The sequence below is a fragment of the Bombina bombina genome, chromosome 6 (assembly GCF_027579735.1).
Source record: "Bombina bombina isolate aBomBom1 chromosome 6, aBomBom1.pri, whole genome shotgun sequence".
Lineage (NCBI taxonomy): Eukaryota > Metazoa > Chordata > Amphibia > Anura > Bombinatoridae > Bombina > Bombina bombina.
In genome coordinates, this window is record NC_069504.1 from 894,330,910 (window position 1) to 894,354,046 (window position 23,137).

Genomic DNA, 23,137 nt, shown 5'->3' on the forward strand with positions numbered 1-23,137 from the left:
TGTATATTCCTTAAAATCCTGGTTATGTAAAAGTATAGACGACAAAATGAGGAAAAAGTAGCAGCACCACAATAATAAGGCTTATTATCTGCTTTTAATGAAAAAACATAAAAAACAAACAACGTTTCGGTCAGCACCTGACCTTAATCATGTTCAACATGATTAAGGTCAGGTGCTGACCGAAACGTTGTTTGTTTTTTATGTTTCTTCATTAAAAGCAGATAATAAGCCTTATATTGTGGTGCTGCTACTTTTTCCTCATTTTGTCGCTTGTATTGGGGTTGGTGCAAAGACCCCCGGCAGCGTGCACCCTAAATTGGATGGTGAGTGCTGGGCCTACCTTTGTTTTCTACATATGTAAAAGTATAGCATAGGGTTCTAAAGCTATTAACAAATTATTTGTGACAAACATAATTCTTTAACAGTGGATTTGCACTGTGTACGTGACAGTGACATTATTATCTAACCTTTCCCAGAATATAGTATTTAGATGTTTGTGTGTTTTCTTTGTCAATTCATGGTTAGGAATTTTATTTGTAAATGTAAAACTAGAGTTTATTGATTTTCTAAAGTGATTGCATTATTAGCATGATCTCATAGTATTGTGCAGGGCAAAATTTACAAAACCATAGTTAAAGGTTGTTATGGGAATTTATTTTTTTGTAGTGTTTTGCAAGAATGTGGTATTTTTAAGTGCTGCCTTTTTAATGAGTGTGACTATCGGCTGTTGATGTTTTGTGTAGTGTGCAGTTGATTTTAAGTGTTTTCTAAGAGCATGTTTTTATTTTTTTAAGTAATATGTGTGGAAGGGTTACTGTATGAATGGAATAGATATTGAGGTATATATCATTTTGCTTGAGTGTCTTTTAGCTTGCTGTCATATTGTGTTTGCGTGACACGTAGGGTGTTTCATGCGAACAAAGGGGGGAGTATTTGATGAGTATCTTTATTTATGGGATTTAAGTAAGTGTTTTTTAAGTAGGAATATTATAAAAAAAATATTTGTATTTGCAGGATGAGATCATGGAGCTGTATCCAGGAAAAAAACACTAACTAAATGATTTTTTTTTTTTTTTGAGTTTTCTATACTTAGGTTAAGCTCTACAGATACATTTCCATAGTGCACTCTCCAAAAGATTGAAGATTGAATGCAAGTAAAACTTTTAAATAAAGAAATGTCTGGTGCCTAGGTGAAAAAAAAAAAAAGAAGAAGAAACAAACAAAGACTTTGTCAAGTTTGCTAAACCACCATACTGCAGTAAATTTACTAAACAATATTTTTGGACCCATTCTTTGCATTGTAAGCTGGTGCCAAACCCCAGAACTGGACTCTGTTCAACTGTTTCCTATGATGTGTGTATTCAGAACATAAAGACCATCCTTCTCTTGACGGTGCCTTGATTGTTCGAGTTATGTACCTGTTATGATACTAGAGCATCCCCAGCGAAATTAGGGGACTATTGTTTCAACTTATTTACTTATATTGTTTTGTATTCTCTTTTAATTGTGTTATTTTTTATTAATCATATTGATTCTAAGAAGTCATATAGCTTTGTCTGCTGAAAAGTATGCTTTATTTGTATTAGTACACATTGTAGTTTATGTACATAAACAAAGTAATCTTCCAGATAGGGGTGTGACTTTAAACCTTGATGTCTCTTACAATGAAGAAAGGTATGAGAAGAAGTTTTTTGTAGGAATTGCCCATTGCGATCATTCCTTAGTGTATAAATCAAACTACTTAAAATAAAAGATTAAGGACATGCCTCAGCTAGATATTTGTCACAATTATAAAGACTTATAACTGATGGTATATTTCTTCTACAAGATACAAGTCCACGGATTTCATCCTTACTTGTGGGATATTATCCTCCTGCTAACAGGAAGTGGCAAAGAGCACCACAGCAGAGCTGTATATATAGCTCCTCCCTTCCCCTCCACCCCCAGTCATTCTCTTTGCCTGTGTTATACTAGGAAGAGGTAAAGTGAGATGTTCGTTTTAGTTTCTTCAATCAAGAAGTTTTTTATTTTTAAATGGTACCGGTGAGTACTATTTTCCCACAGGGGGATATGAAAGAAGATTTCTGCCCTGAGGTTAATGATCTTAGCAGATGTAACTAAGATCCACGTTTGTTCCCACAGAGCTTCTGAAGGTAATACAAAAGACATCTTCAGTGTGGAGAACGGTTTCATGCTACAAGCAGCATTGAGGTATGTGCAGCCCTTTATTTCTGAGGAGACTTGGTATATCAGAACTGGCTGACATTTATTTCCCTGCAAGGGAAGGTGTAAGCAGTAGACCTGTAAAACAAAAGGGGTGTTACTGAGAAACCTGTGCTTAATTTATTCAGATGACAAATATTGGGCTTCAGCATTATAAGAGACACTGGGGGGGGAAGATATTGTTTAACGGTTTTTATTGCACAAAATAACCAGTTTGACAATATTGGTGTGTTATTTGGGGTGTTTAAAACAGTTCCACTTGGTTTTTACTTGAAACCGCTTCACCATGCAGTTGTTTCAGGCCTACTCGATCATCTGACATGATGGGCGGGGCTTAATTTTGTGCGCTCAGATGCGCACTTTTCTCTGGCTGAGAAGCAGCAGGCATTAGCTCAGGTTGATCCTAGACAGGGGTTCTATTATCCGGATCGTTGGCGAGTCATTTTGAAGTACCCTGGGTGCAGGGGGTATTTTTCGTCAAATTTAACATATTTGTGACTTAAGTTCCTTTTAGAGGTTAATTTTTCCCCTTACTCTTGGGCAGCAATAATTTTTTGAGCCATTACTTAGCTATAGTTAATTTTTAGAGCAAATTAATGTTTTTGAAGCAATTTTGGAAAATCTGTGCGCTTTTTATTCCTTAACGACACAGTACACGTTTCTGAAAATTTTGTTTAAAACAATAAATAAAATGTTTAACGACTATTGTGGTTATTACTAGTCTGTTCAACATGTCTGACATTGAGGAATCTCATTGTTCTATGTGTTTAGAAGCCATTGTGGAACCCCTGCTTACATTGTGTACCTCTTGTACTAAAAGGGCCTTACATTGTAAAAAGCATACAGGAAGTGCAGAATTATTAGGCAAATGAGTATTTTCACCACATCATCCTCTTTATGCATGTTGTCTTACTCCAAGCTGTATAGGCTCGAAAGCCTACTACCAATTAAGCATATTAGGTGATGTGCATCTCTGTAATGAGAAGGGGTGTGGTCTAATGACATCAACACCCTATATCAGGTGTGCATAATTATTAGGCAACTTCCTTTCCTTTGGCAAAATGGGTCAAAAGAAGGACTTGACAGGCTCAGAAAAGTCAAAAATAGTGAGATATCTTGCAGAGGGATGCAGCACTCTTAAAATTGCAAAGCTTCTGAAGCGTGATCATCGAACAATCAAGCGTTTCATTCAAAATAGTCAACAGGGTCGCAAGAAGCGTGTGGAAAAACCAAGGCGCAAAATAACTGCCCATGAACTGAGAAAAGTCAAGCGTGCAGCTGCCAAGATGCCACTTGCCACCAGTTTGGCCATATTTCAGAGCTGCAACATCACTGGAGTGCCCAAAAGCACAAGGTGTGCAATACTCAGAGACATGGCCAAGGTAAGAAAGGCTGAAAGACGACCACCACTGAACAAGACACACAAGCTGAAACGTCAAGACTGGGCCAAGAAATATCTCAAGACTGATTTTTCTAAGGCTTTATGGACTGATGAAATGAGAGTGAGTCTTGATGGGCCAGATGGATGGGCCCGTGGCTGGATTGGTAAAGGGCAGAGAGCTCCAGTCCGACTCAAGGTGGAGGTGGAGTACTGGTTTGGGCTGGTATCATCAAAGATGAGCTTGTGGGGCCTTTTCGGGTTGAGGATGGAGTCAAGCTCAACTCCCAGTCCTACTGCCAGTTTCTGGAAGACACCTTCTTCAAGCAGTGGTACAGGAAGAAGTCTGCATCCTTCAAGAAAAACATGATTTTCATGCAGGACAATGCTCCATCACACGCGTCCAAGTACTCCACAGCGTGGCTGGCAAGAAAGGGTATAAAAGAAGAAAATCTAATGACATGGCCTCCTTGTTCACCTGATCTGAACCCCATTGAGAACCTGTGGTCCATCATCAAATGTGAGATTTACAAGGAGGGAAAACAGTACACCTCTCTGAACAGTGTCTGGGAGGCTGTGGTTGCTGCTGCACGCAATGTTGATGGTGAACAGATCAAAACACTGACAGAATCCATGGATGGCAGGCTTTTGAGTGTCCTTGCAAAGAAAGGTGGCTATATTGGTCACTGATTTGTTTTTGTTTTGTTTTTGAATGTCAGAAATGTATATTTGTGAATGTTGAGATGTTATATTGGTTTCACTGGTAAAAATAAATAATTGAAATGGGTATATATTTGTTTTTTGTTAAGTTGCCTAATAATTATGCACAGTAATAGTCACCTGCACACACAGATATCCCCCTAAAATAGCTAAAACTAAAAACAAACTAAAAACTACTTCCAAAAATATTCAGCTTTGATATTAATGAGTTTTTTGGGTTGAGAACATGGTTGTTGTTCAATAATAAAATTAATCCTCAAAAATACAACTTGCCTAATAATTCTGCACTCCCTGTATTTTAGGTCAAGAAAGTGTGCCTAAGGATGATTCTCAGTCTGAAGAGAATCAGGATATGCCATCCAATTCTCCCCAAGTGTCACAACCTTTAAAGGGACAGTCTAGGCCAAAATAAACTTTCATGATTCAGATAGAGCATGTAATTTTAAACAATTTTCCAATTTACTTTTATCACCAATTTTGCTTTGTTCTCTTGGTATTCTTAGTTGAAAGCTTAACGTAGGAGGTTCATATGCTAATTTCTGAGACCTTGAAGCCCACCTCTTTCAGATTGCATTTCAACAGTTTTTCACCATGAGAGGGTGTTAGTTCACATATTTCATATAGATAACACTGTGCTTGTGCACGTGAAGTAATCTGTGAGCAGGCACTGATTGGCTAGACTGCAAGTCTGTCAAAAGAACTGAAAAAGGGGCAGTTTGCAGAGGCTTAGATACAAGATAATCACAGAGGTTAAAAGTATATTATTATAACTGTGTTGGTTATGCAAAACTGGGAAATGGGTAATAAAGGGATTATCTATCTTTTAAAACAATAAAAATTCTGGTGTAGACTGTCCCTTTAATGCCCACACAAGCGACGCCAAGTACCTCTAGTGCGTCTAATTATTTTACTCTGCAGGAGATGGCTGTAGTTATGTCAACTACCCTTACAGAGGTATTATCTAAATTACCAGTGTTACAGGGTAAACACAGTAGGTCAGGTATTAATGTGAATACTGAATCCTCTGATGCTTTATTGGCTATTTCCGATGTACCCTCACAGTGCTCTGAGTTGGGGGTCAGGGAATTACTGTCTGAGGGAGAACTTTCAGACTCAGGGAATGTGTTACCTCAGACAGATTCGGACGTCATGTCCTTTAAAATTAAGCTGGAACACCTCTGCCTGTTACTTCGGGAGGTTTTAGCGACTCTGGATGATTGTGACCCTATTGTGATACCACCAGAGAAATTGTGTAAGATGTACAAATATCTAGAGGTACCTACTTACACTGATGTTTTTCCGGTTCCTAAAAGAATTTCGGAAATTGTAAAAAAGGAATGGGATAGACCAGGTATTCCGTTCTCTCCCCCTCCTAATTTTAAGAAAATGTTTCCCATATCGGACACCATTCGGGACTCTTGGCAAACGGTCCCTAAGGTGGAGGGAGCTATATCTACCCTAGCTAAGCGTACAACTATACCTATTGAGGACAGTTGTGCTTTCAAAGACCCTATGGATAAAAAGTTAGAGGGTCTTCTAAAGAAATTATTTATTCATCAGGGTTTTCTTTTACAACCTACAGCTTGCATTGTTCCAGTTACTACTGCAGCAGCTTTTTGGTTTGATGCTCTAGAAGAGTCTCTGAAGGTTGAGACTCCATTAGATGACATTTTAGATAGAATTAAGGCTCTCAAGCTAGCTAATTCTTTTATTACTGATGCTGCTTTTCAAATTGCTAAATTAGCGGCGAAAAATGCAGGATTTGCCATTTTAGCGCGCAGAGTGTTATGGCTTAAAGGGACAGTCAACACCAGAATTTTTGTTGTTTAAAAAGATAGATAATCCCTTTATTACCCATTCCCCAGTTTTTTGCAAAACCAACACTGTTATATTAATACACCTTTTACTTCTGTGACTAACTTGTATCTAAGCATCTTCTGACCGCCCCTAATCACATGACTTTTAGTTATTTTGCATATAGTTGCATTTTAGCCAATTAGTGCAGTGTCTGCCACTAGCCACGGGCCTGATCACAATGCTATCTATATGGCCTACATGAGCTTGCTCTCCCCTGCTGTGAAAAGTAAATAAAATAGAGGCGGCCTTCAAGGGCTTAGAAATTATCATATGAGCCTCCCTAGGTTTGCTTTCAACTAGAATACCAAGAGAACAAAGCAAAATTGTTGATAAAAGTAAATTGGAAAGTTGTTTAAAATTACATGCCCTATTTGAAAAATGAAAGTTTTTTTGGACTTGACTGTCCCTTTAAGTCTTGGTCTGCTGATGTGTCATCAAAATATAAGCTTTTAGCTATTCTTTTTAAAGGTAAGACCCTTTTCTGGCCTGAATTGAAGGAAATCATTTCTGACATTACTGGAGGTAAAGGCCATGCCAAGATGAGGGGTAAACAAAATAATTTTCGTTCCTTTCAAAACTTTTAAAGGAGGACCCTCTGCTTCCTCTTCCTCCACAAAGCAGAAAGGGAATTTTGCTCAATCCAAGTCAGTCTGGAGACCCAACCAGGCTTGGAATAAAGGTAAACAATCCAAGAAACCCGTTGCTGCTACAAAGACAGCATGAAGGGGCGCCCCCTGATCCGGGACCAGATCTAGTAGGGGGCAGACTTTCTTTCTTTCCTCAGGCTTGGGCAAGAGATGTTCAGGACCCTTGGGCACTGGAAATAGTGACCCACGGGTATCAAATGGAATTCAAGGATTTTCTCCCAAGAGGGAGATTTCATCTTTCACGATTATCTGTAGACCAGATAAAAAGAGAGGCGTTCTTACGTTGTGTAAAAGACCTCTCTACCATGGGAGTAATCTGTCCTGTTCCAAAACTGGAACAGGGGCAGGGGTTTTACTCAAATCTTTTCGTGGTTCCTAAAAAAGAGGGAACTTTCAGACCCATTTTACATCTCAAGTGTCTAAACAAATGTCTCAGAGTTCCATCATTCAAGATAGAGACTATACGAACAATCTTACCAATGATCCAGAAGGGTCAATATACGACTTCCGTGGACTTGAAGGATGCATATCTTCATATTCCTATCCAAAAGGATCATCATCAGTTTCTAAGGTTTGCCTTCCTGGACAAACATTATCAGTTCGTGGCTCTTCCCTTCAGGTTGGCCACAGCACCCAGAATCTTCACAAAGGTTCTAGGGTCCCTTCTGGCGGTTCTCAGACCGCGAGGCATAGCAGTGGCGCCTTATCTGGATGACATTTTGATCCAGGCGTCAACTTTTCATCTGACAAAATCTCACACGGACACAGTCCTGTCTTTCCTGAAAACTCACGGTTGGAAGGTGAACATAGAAAAGAGTTCACTAGTTCCACAGACAAGGGTCCCCTTCTTGGGAACTCTGATAGACTCGGTAGACATGAAAATATTTCTAACGGAGGTCAGAAAATCAAAGATTCTAAATACTTGCCGAGCACTTCAGTCCATTCCTCGGCCATCAGTGGCTCAGTGTATGGAGGTAATTGGATTAATGGTAGCGGTAATGGACATCATTCCGTTTGCTCGCTTTCATCTCAGACCACTGCAGCTGTGCATGCTCGGACTGTGGAATGGGGACTATGCGAATTTATCTCCTCAGATAAATCTGGATCAACAGACCAGAGACTCTCTTCTTTGGTGATTGTCGCCGGATCATCTGTCCCAGGGGACTTGTTTCCGCAGTGATAACGGACGCCAGCCTTCTGGGCTGGGGTGCAGTCTGGAATTCCCTGAATGCTCAGGGTGTTTGGACTCAGATGGAGTCTCTACTTCCGATCAATATTCTGGAACTGAGAGCAATATTCAATGCGCTTCAGGCGTGGCCTCAGTTGGCTTCAGCCAAATTCATCAGATTCCAGTCGGACAATATCACGACTGTGGCGTATATCAATCATCAGGGGGGAACAAGGAGTTCCTTAGCGATGATAGAAGTATCAAAGATAATTCGATGGGCAGAGGCCCACTCTTGCTATCTATCGGCAATCTACATCCCAGGAGTAGAGAACTGGGAAGCAGATTTTCTAAGTCGTCAGACTTTTCATCCGGGGGAGTGGGAACTCCACCCAGAGGTGTTTGCCTCTCTGGTTCTCCGATGGGGCAGACCGGAAATTGGATCTGATGGCATCTCGACAGAATGCCAAGCTTCCAAAATACGGATCCAGGTCGAGGGATCTTCAGGCCGAACTGATAGATGCCTTGGCAGTTCCTTGGTCGTTCAGCCTAGCTTATGTGTTTCCACCGTTTCCTCTCCTTCCACGCGTGATTGCTCGGATCAAACGGGAGAGAGCTTCAGTAATCCTGATAGCGCCTGCATGGCCACGCAGGACTTGGTATGCGGATCTAGTGGACATGTCGTCTCTGCCACCATGGAAACTTCCTTTGAGACAGGACCTGCTCATTCAAGGTCCTTTCCAACATCCAAATGAACGCTTGATTTTATCTAAGCGAGGATTCTCTGATTCGGTCATCGATACTTTGATATAGGCTCGAAAGCCTGTTACTAGAAAAATCTATCATAAGATATGGCGTAAATATCTTTATTGGTGTGAATCCAAGGGTTACTCATGGAGTAAAGTTAGGATTTCCAGGATTCTGTCTTTTCTCCAAGAAGGATTGGAGAAAGGATTATCAGCTAGTTCCTTAAAGGGACAAATTTCTGCTTTGTCGATTTTGCTTCACAAACGTTTGGCAGATATGCCAGATGTTCAGTCTTTTTGTCAGGCTCTATCTAGAATTAAGCCTGTATTTAGACCAATTACACCTCCTTGGAGTTTGAATTTAGTTCTTCGAGTTCTTCAAGGGGTTCCGTTTGATCCCATGCATTCCATAGATATTAAATTGTTGTCTTGGAAAGTTCTGTTTTTAGTTGCTATTTCTTCTGCTCGAAGAGTTTCTGAGCTTTCAGCGTTACAGTGTGATTCACCTTATCTTATCTTTCATTCTGATAAGGTGGTTTTACGTACCAAACCTGGATTTCTTCCTAAGGTTGTTTCAAATAAGAATATTAATCAGGAAATTGTTGTTCCTTCCTTGTGTCTTAACCCTTCTTCTAAGGGGGAGCGTCTGTTGCATAACCTGGACGTGGTCCGTGCCTTAAAGTTTTACTTACAGGCAACTAAGGATTTCCGTCAATCATCTTCATTATTCATTGTTTATTCTGGAAAGTGTAGGGGTCAGAAAGCTAAGGCTACCTATCTTTCTTTTTGGCTGAGGAGTATCATCCGCCTGGCATATGAGACTGCTGGACAGCAGCCTCCTGAAAGAATTACTGCTCATTCTACTAGGGCTGTGGCTTCCACATGGGCCTTTAAAAACAATGCATCTGTTGAACAGATTTGTAAGGCTTGCGACCTGGTCGTCCCTTCATACTTTTTACAAATTTGATACTTTGGCTTCTTCTGAGGCTGTTTTTGGGAGAAAAGTTCTTCAAGCAGTGGTGCCTTCCGTTTAGGTCTCTGTCTTGTCCCTCCCTTTCATCCGTGTCCTGTAGCTTTGGTATTGTATCCCACAAGTAAGGATGAAATCCGTGGACTCGTCGTATCTTGTAGAAGAAAAGGAAATTTATGCTTACCTGATAAATTGATTTCTTCTACGATACGACGAGTCCACGGCCCTCCCTGTCATTTTAAGATAAATTATATTTTATTTTTACAACTTCATTCACCTCTGCACATTTTAGCTTTTCCTTTCTCTTCCTAAACCTTTGGTCTAATTACTGGGGGTGGAGGGGAAGGGAGGAGCTATATATACAGCTCTGCTGTGGTGCTCTTTGCCACTTCCTGTTAGCAGGAGGATAATAACCCACAAGTAAGGATGAAATCCGTGGACTCGTCGTATCGTAGAAGAAATCAATTTATCAGGTAAGCATAAATTTCCTTTTTTGTAGTTTTAACAAAGTTATGATTGTATTCTTTCCTCATACAGGAGCACAAGAGAATGTAGGTTGCATAAAATAATTTGTAAATTAATAGTGTCTATATCAGAGGAGATAGCTGATTCTATTAAGATCATAGTTGGAGAATTATAAACATTATAGAATAAAGTATCACTAGGTTATTTTTTAGTAGTTCAAAGAGAAAGTGTGAAGAAATGTAATTTCAAAGAAAAAAAATTTATTGACTGTTTTATTTTTCATTGTTTTTGCAAGCCTTAGCACAAGTTAACTAGCATAGTTACATACCTTCATGTTGAAGTCTTGTAGTTTTTACTTGCTTAGTGTTCATGTTTAAGGTATCATTAAAATTATATAGAGTAGCTGTGAGTTATTCTCTGTAGAAATGCAATAAATGTATTTAGTTTGTATTATATACCCACAATGTTTTTTTTCCCTAGATTTAGATGACATATGATAAATTAAGATATTAAAGGAAATTGTGATGCTTAGAAAAGAGAAAAGTTATGTTGTGTATAATTGTGATTGCATCAGAGTGCGTGCTCATCTAGTGCTGTTTTTCCTTCTTAGACTCCTGACTCAAGTATCTGTTTCTATGGGATCCACCTATTTCCCTTGTCTACCCCATGAACAAACCATCATACTTCCCTTATGTACCTGCAGATGGACACTTTCTTATGTGCAAGGCACCCCTACTGCAATGGACTATGGTATTGAAGCAGAGTGTATGAGGGAGGTGGAGCTCTAAGAGGACAAAGACTGTTCTTAAAGTGATAAGCGGCCACCAAGAGATGCTTATGCTGTTCCCATGTTATGCTTCAATGTGTGGAGTATACATAGCAGTAAACTGTCGGTAATATTGGGGGGGTGCTAGCTATGCAGGTTGAGAAATAAAGATGCAGTGTTGTTTGGCGGTAGATGTGGGTTTGGATGGGTCTTGGAACAGATAGATCAGTACTTTGGGGATTCTGGGAGGTAGATGGAGAGTATTGGAGAGACCATACTATTATGCAGTGACAAATTGTGCCCTATTGGTTATTATAGCAATAAGTGTATGGATTTCTATATAGTATTCCCACACAGATTCATGTTATACTGTAGTATTAGGCTTACATTGATATTAAGAGATTTACTAATGTTATGTGCCTTTTATATAGCTATTATCTGTTTTAAATATATATTTTTTATGGTATGTTATTCTGTTAGAATAAAAGGGTGGAAGGTTAGAATATATAACCATAGGGCTGCCATTTTGTATCTAAGTGTGAGGATTTATTATATAATTAATATGAACCCAGTTGTATCAACTCCACTCAGTCTCACACCAAACCTAGGTACCTTGATAAACTAGGAACCTTATTATGCTCATTGACTGAGGGTGACCTGTTTAGGTCAAAAGTAAATAACAACTATCTTTAGTTGTTGGAGATATGCACAACAATGTGAGTGTGCTAATACTCTCCTAAGTACTATAATAGCATTTGCTAAACAATAGATAATCTCTTTGGATATAGAATAAAATATAACTTTATGTAATTGAAGCTCTGTTAGTATCCCTTTAAATAGATTGTAGCTTATCAATCAGGTACAATGCTTTAATATTCAGGTTAGTAAAGTTCATATGCAACCTTATTTATGAATGCAGCAGAATTGTTATGGCAGTGTATTGTATGCAGAAATAACCAGGATATATGCAGAGGATGTTAAACATGCACACTTTCCATTAGTAACGTATATGTATAAGCTTGATTAGTTAGTATATACAGTCTTAGGAACATATGATATTAGCGTAACTTCAGCAATAACTTTATGTTTAGTACGATACCCAACACTTCATGACCAGCGTGTACTTGTGAAGACTATGCTTGATAGCTATTCAGTTGTCCTGAGAAGCAGTGTTGAATCCGGCAACAGAGAGGAGCTGCGACACTGACTCCCGGAGTGCTGATGACGTCAGACGCCGAACTACTGCAGACACGCTGAATGTCAGTTAGCGTTTCAGAATGAAGTATGCTGTCCTGTGATTGAAGAGAACTTTGCAGATATAAAGTTAGAAAACAACTTGACGAAAATGGAGAGAGCTTCTTGAAAGTTGCGATCACTCCTCATGTGAATCAAATTACCAAGCATCGATGAATTAGAGAGGAGGGCTTATAAAGGCATAACGGTCATGTGATATTATGTTTAAAGGGACAGTGAAACGTGGAAAAGATGAAGTATAGAGATTGGGAATTACTGTGATATGACAGGACACCCCCCTTAACGATCTGCTCCGCAGATCAGGGTTTGGGACGGTCTGGATGTCTGCGATGAAACAGAGATACCAATCTAGGGGCTGATAAGTTAGTGGATGGTTCCCAAGAATCCTCTTCTGATGAATAATTTTTCCACCGAACTAAATACTGTAGAGAATTCTTATAGAATCTAGAATCCAAAATGGAATCAACTTCATATGATACTTCATCCTCAATGAGTGTCGGAACTTGAGTTGTCAAGGCTTGATCTCTGACTGGAACATAAGGTTTCAAAAGGGATACATGAAATGTTGGATGTATCTTAAAAGAACTTGGTAGTTGTAAAGTGACAGCATTAGCATTAACAATCCTAATAATTTTGTAAGGACCAATAAACAGAGAACCAAGCTTTTTACTGGGAATGTGAAGCTTCAAGTGTTTAGAAGACAACCAAACTAGATCTCCCACCTTATACTCAGGAGGTTTTGTTCTCCTTAAGTCATAATAACGTTTTTGCCTTTCTTGAGATTGTAATAAAATCTGTTTTAGTTGAATGAATCCTTCAGCAATTGTATTCACAGTGTCATTTACCAAGGGACAAGAACTTTCTGATCTTTGAAGAAGATGATAAGAGGGATGAAACCCATAGTTAATGAAAAATGGAGTTGTATTGGTAGATGAATTAATGGTGTTATTATATGAGAATTCAGCAGTAGGAAGAAGAGAAGACCAGTTGTCTTGCTGAAATGTACAGTAGCATCTTAGATATTGCTCTAAACTCTGATTAGTCCTTTCGGTCTGACCGTTTGTTTGAGGATGGTAAGCTGAACTCAAACGGCGATCAATATGCAAACTAGAACAGAGTTGTGTCCAAAATCGAGAGGTAAATTGTGTACCCCTGTCAGTCGTAATAGACTTAGGTAACCCATGCAATCTGACAATATGTTTGATGAACAATTCTGCTGTTTCTGAAGCTGTTGGCAAAGTGTGAATAGGTATAAAATGTGCCATTTTTGAAAAGAGATCCACAACAACCAGGATTACTGTGTTGTTAGAAGAGGGAGGTAGATCGACAATGAAGTCTAGGGCAATATCTTGCCAAGGTCTGTCAGCGATTGGAAGAGATAGAAGTAAACCATAAGGGTGAATTCTTTGAGATTTACATTTGGTACATACAGCACACCCTTGTATGTACTGTTTTACAGACTGAATCATATGCGGCCACCAAAAATCCCTTTGAATTAAATGAAGAGTTTTCTTGAAACCAGGATGTCCTGAAAGTGGAATATCATGTGCCATAGCTAAAATGTCATTCCTAAGAGATTCTGGAACATACAGTGCATGACCATGGTAAAAAAATCCATCATTACCTTTATGAATCCTAGAATCATTAATCAATGGATCATTCTGTTGTTGTTCTTTGAGAATAGATGTTTTTCCCACTAAGAGGCCAATTAATTTTTCTGGTGGTATTATTGAGTTTAGTTCAGAACTCTCAGTTAATGGAGATGAATATCTAGATAGAGCATCTGCCTTTGTATTTCTTACTCCTGGACGATAAGTGATTATAAAATCAAATCTAGTAAAGAATAAACTCCATCTGACTTGTCTGGAAGAAAGACTTTTGTTAGTTTTTAGATATTGTAGATTACGATGATCTGTAAATATGATGATTGGAAATCTTGCGCCTTCTAATAAATGTCTCCAAAATTCTAATGCAGCCTTGATGGCTAGAAGTTCTTTTTCCCCAATTGGGTAATTAATTTCGGCCGAATTCATAACCCGAGAATAATATGCAACAGGATGAAGCATGTTGGTAGAAGAATCTTTTTGAGACAGAATGGCTCCTATTGCAAATTCGGATGCATCTACTTCTAATGTATATTGTTTCGATGGATCTGGGAATTGTAGAATTGGAGCGGTAATGAAACTATGTTTGAGAGCGTTAAAAGACTCATCTGCCTGTTGGTTCCAGTGGTATTTGTTATTCTTTCGGGTGAGTAATGTGAGAGGTTTTGCAATAGTAGAGAAACCTTTAATAAATTTTCTATAAAAATTTGAGAATCCTAGGAATCTCTGGAGCTCTTTCTTATTTTTTGGAATAGGCCAGTTAGTGATAGCTTGTACTTTGTTGTCCTCCATGGATATTCCTTTTGGTGAAATATGATACCCCAGGAAAGAAATAGTATCAGAATTGAATATACATTTTTCTGCCTTAACATATAAGTTGTTCTGTCTTAATCTTGAAAGAACTGTTCTGACATGTTGTATGTGATCCTCTTTGGAATTTGAATAAATGAGAATATCGTCCAAATAAATGACAATGTATGTGTCAAGTAAATCTTTGAAAACATCATTAATGAAAAACTGAAAAGTTGCAGGTGCATTGCACAAACCAAAAGGCATGACACAATACTCATAGAGACCATACCTAGTGCGAAAGGCAGTTAACCATTCATCACCTTTGCGAATTCTAATTAAATTATATGCACCTCTTAAATCCAGTTTGGTGAAAATGGTAGCACCCTGTAACCTCTCTATGAGTTCTGGAATAAGAGGTAAAGGATATCTATTTTTTATTGTACAATTGTTCAGTTGTCTATAGTCAATTATAGGCCTGAGACTGTCATCTTTATTCTTCACGAAAAAGATCCCGGCACCAGCTGAAGATGTAGAAGGCCGAATAAAACCTTTCTTTAGATTTTCCTCAAGATATCCTTTGAGATGAAGCAGTTCTGGTTCAGAGAGTGGATATATACGACCATAAGGGATTTTACTGTTTGGTTTTAAATCGATAGGACAGTCGTAGGGTCTGTGGGGAGGTAGAGATTGAGCCTCAACCTTATCAAAAACATCATAAAAATCTGAATACTCTGTTGGTATATTTGTGATATCAACCTGTAATATAGTTTGTGATTGTGTACAGTGTTTTTTACAATATGGTGAGTCGAAGGAAATAGTACCACTATTCCATGAGATGTTTGGTTGATGTTTCTTTAGCCATGAGAGTCCTAGAATTATGGGGTACAAAGGGGAATGAATAACCTCAAAGGTACACAATTCAGAGTGACCTGATGAAAATGTTAATGATAATGGATCAGTATGATGGGTAACGGGACCTGAATTGATAAAAGAACCATCAACAACTCAAATAGGTAATGCAATTAATTTTTTAATTATAGGAATCTTGTGATTTTCAACAAAGGATGAATGAATGAAATTATTAGTTGCTCCTGAATCGATTACCACCTGGGCTTTAAGTTGATGTTGATCCCACTGTAGACAAACAGAAAGAGTAAAGTGAGATGAGTTTTTTATAACAGTCTCATTTAAATGAGCTATCTCTTGCTTACCCTTTTTTGATTTTAACAGAATTGGACACTCCTTTACTCCGTGATCCTTAGCAGCACAATATAAACAAAGATTAAGTTGTCTTCGTCTAGCCTTTTCTTCAGGTTTAAGAGGACCTTTGACAAAACCTATCTCCATAGGCTCATCTGTTAAACGGACAGTGGAAACTGAATGAGAGCTATAGGCTTTCTTGGTGTATAATTCTGATGACCCTCTTTCAATCTTCCTTTCCCTCAAACGACGATCAATAGATATAGACAAGGTCATAAGATTTTCTAAGTCCTTAGGAATAACCACACGTGCCAATTCATCTTTTAGAACATCCGCTAATCCAATACGGAATTGATTTGTCAAAGCTGGGTTATTCCACTGTGTGTCAGGTGCCCATCTTTTGAAATCAGTTATATATTCTTCTACAGGGCGTCTACCTTGTCGCAGATGTCTGATAGAATTTTCTGCTGAAGCTTGTTTGTCGTGATCTTCATATAGTAAGGACATGGCATTAAAAAATGATTCTAATGAGTTTAAGATAGGATCTTCTTTCTCATAGTATGCATTAGCCCATGCCTTGGCTTCACCAGTGAGATAAGAAATTACCGTTAGAACTTTAACCCTTTCGGTAGGATAGGTTCTTGGTTTCAATGAAAATAATAAAGTACATGAATTTTTAAAGTCTCTAAATTGAGTTCTGTCTCCAGAAAATCTCTCAGGTGGACATATTTGTGGCTCAGGAGAAACAAGAGGTGTTGGTAAAGTTTGAGTAGGTACATGATCTCTAATATATTTTCGTAATTCCTGATTTTTAACTTGGAGGTCCCTAAGACCCTGGATCATTATATCCATATTTTGAGAAAGGGTTCCAACACGGTTGGACAATTCAGTAACATCCATTATAGATACAAGTGGGTTAAGGGTGGCTTGGTAATATGTGAGGATTTATTATATAATTAATATGAACCCAGTTGTATCAACTCCACTCAGTCTCACACCAAACCTAGGTACCTTGATAAACTAGGAACCTTATTATGCTCATTGACTGAGGGTGACCTGTTTAGGTCAAAAGTAAATAACAACTATCTTTAGTTGTTGGAGATATGCACAACAATGTGAGTGTGCTAATACTCTCCTAAGTACTATAATAGCATTTGCTAAACAATAGATAATCTCTTTGGATATAGAATAAAATATAACTTTATGTAATTGAAGCTCTGTTAGTATCCCTTTAAATAGATTGTAGCTTATCAATCAGGTACAATGCTTTAATATTCAGGTTAGTAAAGTTCATATGCAACCTTATTTATGAATGCAGCAGAATTGTTATGGCAGTGTATTGTATGCAGAAATAACCAGGATATATGCAGAGGATGTTAAACATGCACACTTTCCATTAGTAACGTATATGTATAAGCTTGATTAGTTAGTATATACAGTCTTAGGAACATATGATATTAGCGTAACTTCAGCAATAACTTTATGTTTAGTACGATACCCAACACTTCATGACCAGCGTGTACTTGTGAAGACTATGCTTGATAGCTATTCAGTTGTCCTGAGAAGCAGTGTTGAATCCGGCAACAGAGAGGAGCTGCGACACTGACTCCCGGAGTGCTGATGACGTCAGACGCCGAACTACTGCAGACACGCTGAATGTCAGTTAGCGTTTCAGAATGAAGTATGCTGTCCTGTGATTGAAGAGAACTTTGCAGATATAAAGTTAGAAAACAACTTGACGAAAATGGAGAGAGCTTCTTGAAAGTTGCGATCACTCCTCATGTGAATCAAATTACCAAGCATCGATGAATTAGAGAGGAGGGCTTATAAAGGCATAACGGTCATGTGATATTATGTTTAAAGGGACAGTGAAACGTGGAAAAGATGAAGTATAGAGATTGGGAATTACTGTGATATGACACTAAGAAGCCATGATGAACTAATTATGAACTGTTGTACTGATATTGAACTGTTTTTTTTGTGTATTTTGTTAAATGACATTTGTTCTTTGGGGAGTAACATCCTTATCTTGTTACTAACGTAACCATGCAGCTAAGAGCATTTTTACATTCCTATGTTATCTTGTTGTTCAAGGATGAATGTCTCCAGTCTTATACAAAGGATTTTCTGTCTGTTAAGTTGTATTACCTAATTTGTAATAGGGGGCGTGTATGAAGACCCTCTGTGTTGTTATATGTATGTAATGTAATATATACCCATCCCTGCTAAGAATAAATTAGAGCAGACTTAGATGCCATCGTGTGTGCATGTCTGATTCTTGCTCTCCAAGGCCTTGAATGTGAAATACTTAATTCCAGTGATAGGTGTAACATACTGATAATTATTATGAAGATTATGAAGTGGTACCCCCCCCCCCCGGCGTTCTGAGACCTAACACTAAGCATACGACTATTCCCCTTGAGGATAGTTCATCATTCAAGGAGCCCATGTTGAGAAAGATTTTTTTAATTTACGGGGTGGGTTTTCCAACCTGCAGCTGCAATTGCTGCGGTGGCGGGAGCGGCTATCTACTGGTGTAACGCACTGTCCGCTATGGTCGAGGTGGAGACTCCACTCAAAGAGATACAGGAAAAGATTAAGGCCTTAAGGGTAGCTAATTTCTTTATCTGTGATGCAAACATGCAGGTTATTCACCTGAATGCCAAAACATCAGGTTTCTCTGTTCTAGACCGTAGGGCATTGTGGTTAAAGTCGTGGTCGGCTGACATGACTTCTAAGTCGAGACTACTATCACTTCCTTTTCAAGGGAAAGTCCTTTTTGGTCCAGGTCTGGACTCTATAATATCCACGGTCACGGGAGGCAAGGGTGCTTTCCTCCCGCAGGATAAGAAGAATAAACCTAAGGGCTCTACTTTTCACCCCTTTTGTTCGGACAAATCTCAGCATCAGGCCGAACAGTCCAAGGGGTCTTGGAAGCCATCTCAATTTTGAAACAAGTCCAAGCAAAACAAGAAGCCTGCAGAGATAAAGTCTGCATGAAGGGACAGCCCCCGTCTCTAGATCGCGTAGGGGGAAGACTATCTCTGTTTGCAGAGGCTTGGATAAGAGATGTACAGGATCCTTGGGTTCTGGAGGTTATCACCCAGGGTTACAGGATAGGGTTCAAGTCTCATCCGCCCAGGGGCAGATTTCTCCTGTCACACCTATCTTTAAAACCAGAGAATAGAGACGCCTTTCTAGAGTGCGTAAGGGATCTCTCATATATTGGTGTGATCCTTCCAGTACCTCTAGCAGAAAGGGGTCTTGGGTACTCTTCAAACTTTTTGTGGTCCCAAAGAAGGAGGGCACGTTCCGCACAATTCTGGACCTAAAGTGTCTCAACAAGTTCCTGTCAGTCCCATTGTTCAAAATGGAGACGATCAGGTCAATTCTGCCCCTAGTTCAAGAGGGGCATTTTATGATGACAATAGACTTGAAGGATGCTTACCTTCACTTGCCCATACACAAGGGCCACTTCAGGTTCCTAAGATTCGCTTTTCTGGACCAACACTTCGTTTGTGGCCCTACAATTCGGTCTGGCGACTGCCCCAAGAGTATTTACGAAGGTTCTGGGTGTGCTGCTCGTGGTAGCGAGAGCCAGTATTGCGGTGGCTCCTTACTTGAATGACATTCTGGTCCAGGCTCCGTCATGCAGTCTTGCGGAGGACCACTCGAGGGCTCTTCTCCTTCGATCCCACGGATGGAAGATAAACGAGGGAAAGAGTTCTCTGGTTCCCAGCAACAGGGTGGAGTTCCTGGGTACGATAATAGATTCCATATCCATGAAGATATTCTTGAAAGGCCAGAGACGTGCCAAGATTGTGTCCAGCTGTCTTGCCCTTCAGTCCTCCTCAAGGCAATCTGTGGCCAGGTGTATGGAGGTGATTGGGCTCATGGTATCCAGCATAGATGTCATTCCATTCACCAGGTTCCATCACAGACCTCTTCAGTTATGTATGTTGAGACAATGGAACAGCGATCATTCAGATCTATCCCAACGGATATCTCTGGACAACGAGTGAGGGAATCCCTCTCTTGGTGGATCCGTCTGGGACAGCTTTCCCAGGGGACATCCTTCTTGAAGGCATCCTGGGAGATTGTGACCACGGACACGAGTCTATCAGGATGGGGAGCTGTTTGGGGTGCCAAACGGGCACAGGGCAGGTGGGCTCGAGAGGAGTCGACTCTACCGATAAATATTCTGGAACTTCAAGTGATATTCAATGCTCTGAGGGCTTGGCCCCCCCGGGGTCGTCCAGATTCATCAGATTCTAGTCGGACAACATTACCTTGTGGCTTACATAAGCCATCAGGGGGAAACGAGAAGCTCCCTTGCCATGAGGGAGGAATCTCAGATTCTGGAATGTGCAGAGACCCACAACTGTTCGCTCTCAGCGATCCACATTCCAGGTGTGGACAACTGGGAAGCGGATTTTCTCAGCAGACAATCGTTTCATCCGGGGGAATGGTCTCTCTATCCCAAAGTGTTTACGGAGATCTGCAACAGATGGGGAGGACGGAGATAGACCTCATGGCATCCAGACTCAACTTCAAGCTACCCAGATACGGGTCATGGTCCAGGGATCCCCAGACGGAACTGATAGATGCCTTGGAGGTCCCTTGGGAGTTCCATCCAATTGACATATTTCCACGGTTGCCACTTCTCCCTCGAGTGGTGGCCCGCATCAAACAGGAGCAGACTTCAACCATTCTGATTGCTCCGTTGTGGCCACGGAGGATGTGGTTTGTGAATCTGGTGGGGATGTAGTCATCTCCTCCATGGAAGTTACCCTGTCCTTTTCTCCACCACAATCTCGATTCTCTGAGGCTGACTGCATGGAGATAGAACGCCTAGTCTTGGCCAAGAGAGGGTTCTCAGAGAGAGTGATTCACACTCTCATTCAGGCCAGGAAACTGGTCACTCGTCGCATCTATCATAAGGTGTGGAGGACCTATTTATCCTGGGGTGAGGAACATGGATATTCCTGGCATAAGATTAGGGTATCAAGGATTCTGTCTTTTCTTCAAGATGGTTTGGATAAGGGCCTTGCCGCTAGTTTCTTAAAGGGACAGATTTCAGCCTTATCAGTTCTGTTACACAAGAAGCTTGCAGAGCTTCCTAAAATTCAGTCCTTTGTTCAGGCTCTGTCCAGAATCAGACTGGTTTTTAGACCTTCGGCTCCTCCTTGGAGCTCGAACTTGGTTCTTGAGGTTTTGCAGAGGGCTCCGTTTGAGCCTATGCATGCTCTTGACATTAAGATTCTTTCCTGGAAGGTTCTGTTTCTTCTGGCTATTGCATCAGCCCGCAGAGTCTCTGAGTTAGCGGCCTTGCAATATGAACCCCCTTACCTGGTTTTTCACGCTGATAAGGCTGTGCTTCGCACTGGGTTGGGATTTCTTCCCAAGGTAGTGTCTGATCGGAACATTAATCAGGAGATAGTAGTGCCTTCTTTGTGTCCTAACCCTTTGCCTAAGGAAAGTTTACTTTATAACTTGGATGTGGTTCGAGCCTTGAAGTTTTATCTTCATACCATGAAGGATTTCAGACAGACTTCGTCTTTGTTTGTGGTGTATTCAGGGAAGCGTAGGGGGCAGAGGGCCTCTTCCACTTCACTGTCCTTTTGTTTGAGGGGCATTATCCATTTGGCCTATGAGACAGCAGAACATAAGCCTCCTCAGAGGCCTCTGTGGAGCAGATTTGTAAGGTGACTACTTGGTCTTCCTTACATACTTTTGCTAAATTTTACAAATTTTATGTTTTTGCTTCGGCGGAAGCTGTGTTTGGGAGAAAGGTTCTGCAGGCTGTGGTGCCCTCAGTATAGGGTCTGCCTCCCTTTTACCCTCCCGTTTGTTAGTGTCCTCTAGAGCTTGGGTATTTGTTCCCACAAGTATGAATGAAGCAGTGGACTCTCCTCTCATTAAGATGGAAAACAGAAATTATGCTTACCTGAAAATTGCATTTCCATCTGTGGGAGGAGAGTCCACTGCTCCCGCCCGTTTGCTCCGGTGGGTGGATCTAAATTTAATATTTTTCTTCTGGCACCATTTATACCCTGATATTTCTCCTACTGTTCCTTGTTCCCTTGGCAGAATGACTGGGAGAAGGGGAGTTGGGAGGTATTTAAGCCTTTGCTGGGGTGTCTTTGCCTCCTCCTGGTGGCCAGGTTTTTAATTCCCACAAGTAATGAATGAAGCCGTGGACTCTCTTCCTACAGATGGAAATTAAATTATCAGGTAAGCATAATTTATGTTTTTTTCCACTTATGTTATTCCTCCTACAAAATGTACCCATTTTTGCACCAAAACAAGATATTATTTATCATTAGGTATAATAGGGCGTGTGCAAATTTTATATGGGATAAAAAGAAACCCCGATTGGCGATAGACAGATTAACTCAACTTCGAATATTCGGGGGATTTTCTTTACTAAACATTAGATACTACAATTGGGTAACTATGGTCAAATATGCAGTAGACTGGCTGACAGAAGTACAATATACTACTTATTATGATATAGAATCAAATCTAATTTAAAAGCATTACTTCATTATCTGCACAGACAATTACCAAGTAATTTCAGTTTAATGCTGACATTTACAAATATTGTTCAGGCCTGGCAGAAATATTGTAATGTAGTAGGGGTTGACTATAGAACTTCACATTTTTTTACCTATCAGGGGTATACCTGATTTTACACCTGGTCTATACAATCCAGTCTTCAGCGAGTGGAATAGGAAGGGACTAATCACTTTTGCACAATTAATTAACGATGATAAAACTATACTATCAGGGGTATACCTGATTTTACACCTGGTCTATACAATCCAGTCTTCAGCGAGTGGAATAGGAAGGGACTAATCACTTTTGCACAATTAATTAACGATGATAAAACAGCAATTAGAACTTACGAAAAATTATCCATAAAATATCAGCTTCCCTCAAAAAATGTTATGCATATCTGCAAAGTAGGAGTTATATTGTACATATGTATCAGTTAAAACCTTCAACAAAAGTCCAGTAAAGTAGTGCACTGTGCATGGGCTGATGGACAAACCACATAAAAGCTGCTAAAATCCAACAACTTTATTATGGCAATTAAAAACAAGATGACCAGCCAGACGATGAGCACATCTAAAATCCAACAGGTAGTATGGACAGGCTCACATGCAGACGCATTTTGTGCGCATGCGCACTTGTTCACTGCTTACCTGTGAACCTGTCCATAGACCTATTTAAAATGTACGAGGAGAGCTGGCGCTATAGAACTACCCTAAAGCCAAGTACAGGCGGGCGCTACAAAGCTAGGGACAGCAGGACAACAGTATGACAATATTTGTGATAATGACAGAT